We start from the raw sequence: 2,538 nt of genomic DNA, 5'->3' as shown, positions 1-2,538 counted from the left end.
AGCCTCCCAAGTAGCTGGGACCACAGGCGCCCGCCACAACGCCTGGCTATTTTTTGGTTGCAGCCATCATTGTTGTTTTTGGCGGGCCCAGGCTGGATTTGAACCCGCCATTTTAGTTGTATGTGGCTGGCACTTTAGCCACTTGGGCCACAGGTGCTGAGCCTAAAATGTTGGTTTTTATAAGTTTCTGAACATGGTTCGTAATGAGAGGGCCAGACCAGTGCCATTTTGTTGTTTACTGCCTAAGTTCTGTTCCTCATTTTGAGCCCCCACCGCCATCTTAAATAATAAATTTCAGCTTCCCCAAAACCCTGGCCTTTCCCCGAAATCAAGCACCCCGGTCAGCCAATCAGAAGTGCTCCCCACTCTTCTTGCTTCATACCACCCTAAGACCTCAGTTAGAAAAATCCCCCACCCCTCAACCTGTACCAATCCAGAGCCTCCCCCTACTTCCCCATACCCTGACCACCAGTCACCCCTACATCCCCATGCGCCAACCACCAATCAAAAATGTACTCTACCCTTCTCCACCCTTCTTGCTTTCTGTACCCTATAAAACTTTCCAACCCCCTAGGCTCGGGGCCTTCCTTGGTATGTTTGCCAAGAGAGGGTCCGGGCTCGAGCTTGCTAGATAAAGCTTGCCTCTTGCTTTTACATCGGAGTGTGTCTCGGTTCGTCCCTTCGTGGGCTCGGGGACTCAGGGAAATTCTAGGCACAACAGTAAGAAGAAAGCAGACAATAATCCTGTGACGATCTGATCAAAATCTTTGTGCCTTTACTCCTTATATTTTGCTGAGGCTGAGGATGATCCAAGATGTACATAACATCCATGTTTACTGGCATGCTCCACAAATATTAATTCCTGAGACATACCTGTCCAGTGGATAGCCTGAAATATGGGGATGGAGCATCTCAGGGGAGTAACTGAAGGCCTTTCAGCTTGAGTGTAATCTCTTAGTATACTCTGGAACAACAGACATTCTGAATTCACTCTGCTTCTGGATATTACTTATTACTCCTACATCTCTCTCATTCTCTTCACTTCCAGGTAATGTAGCTCCTTACCTGCCCCTGCTTCGTCTGCTTTTTTCTTCCTCACTTTGACACTGCACTTCATCTCCCAGTTAGTGCTGATACTGAAAAGCTTAAAAAGGGGTCTTAGGCTCAGTGCCTGTGGCTCAAGCGGCTAAAACACCAGCTACATACACCTGAGCTGGCGGGTTCGAATACAGCCCAGGCCCGCCAAACAACAATGATGGCTGCAACAAAAAAACAGCCAGGCATTGTGGCGGGCGCCTGTAGTCCCAGCTACTTGGGAAGTGGAGGCAGGAGAATCCCTTGAGCCCAGGAGTTGGAGGTTGCTGTGAACTGTGATGCCACAGCATTCTACTAGGGGGATAGCTTGAGGCTCTGTCTCAAAAAAAAAAAAAGGGAAGGTGTCTTAGCCCACACATGCAGAATGTTAAATCAGAGTTTAAGGTATTGATAAACAGAATGGGTTTGAGCAGACAGTGAGAGAATGCCAGGCCATGAGTAGATCTTTTAGGGTTTGGGGTTTTTTGTTTGTTTGTTTGTTTTGAGACAGAGTCTCAAGCTGTCTGCCTGGGTAGAGTGCTGTGACATCACAGCTGACACCAACCTGGAACTCTTGGGCTTAAGCGATTTTCTTGCCTCAGCTTCCCAAGTAGCTGTAACTACCTACTGGTGCCCCCCACAATGCCTGTTTTTTTTTTTTTTTTTTGGTTGTAGTTGCCCTTTTTCTTTGGCAGGCCCAAGCCGAATTCAAATCCTCCAGCTCTGGTGTATGCCACTTGAGCTACAGGCATTGAGCTCCATTAGCAGATCTTAAGAGCAGAAGGAAGCTTTTCAAATGGTTACTATCACTAGGGAAGAAGGTTGTCAGGAACTGAGTTCCCCTAGAGGCTCAGGCAAGAAGACACCAGGCCTGAGCCCTTCTCAGTCTCAGTTCTGGGAATAAGAAATGGCTCAGGAAGGGGCCTGTGCTGGGACTATTCCCTCTATATTAGACAGGTGCAGTGGAAGTGACATTGCCCTCTCCTAGAGACAGGGAATCACATTCACTCTCCCAGTGGTTCTCAAACTGTGGGTCATGACCCTTTTGTAACAATGAAAATAGCATCGCAGTATTAGAAAGGCTGAGAAACTCTGTAGACCCTGTGAAATCCCTGAACCAGCACTGACCCTCTGAAACTCTCTCAGTCTGATGGACAAACAGCAACTTCTGAAGAAGCTGAGCTGGGAAAGCTGAGTGTTGGCAAGCTGTCTCTCTCTGTGATAGGAAACAAATTGGTGTTCATAACATTAGAGCCTCTCCTCTGCTCTCCCTGGACATTCAGGACCTCTTGTTTTCCTCTCCTGTATCTCTCTTCAAAATGGAAGGTAAAATACAAACCCTTGTGATGGCTAAAGTCCCTCTGCTCACTGGTTGACGATGTCTTTGTTTAACCCTTTTGGTGCTTTTCAGCCGCCCTAACCCATTGTTTGGATGAAGTCTCCTCTTCAGGCTAGAGACCTAAA

The sequence above is a fragment of the Otolemur garnettii genome, unplaced genomic scaffold, assembly GCF_000181295.1.
Source record: "Otolemur garnettii isolate 467f Iridium unplaced genomic scaffold, OtoGar3 scaffold00335, whole genome shotgun sequence".
NCBI classification, from domain to species: Eukaryota; Metazoa; Chordata; class Mammalia; order Primates; family Galagidae; genus Otolemur; species Otolemur garnettii.
Note: the sequence above shows the minus strand (reverse complement) of the source record.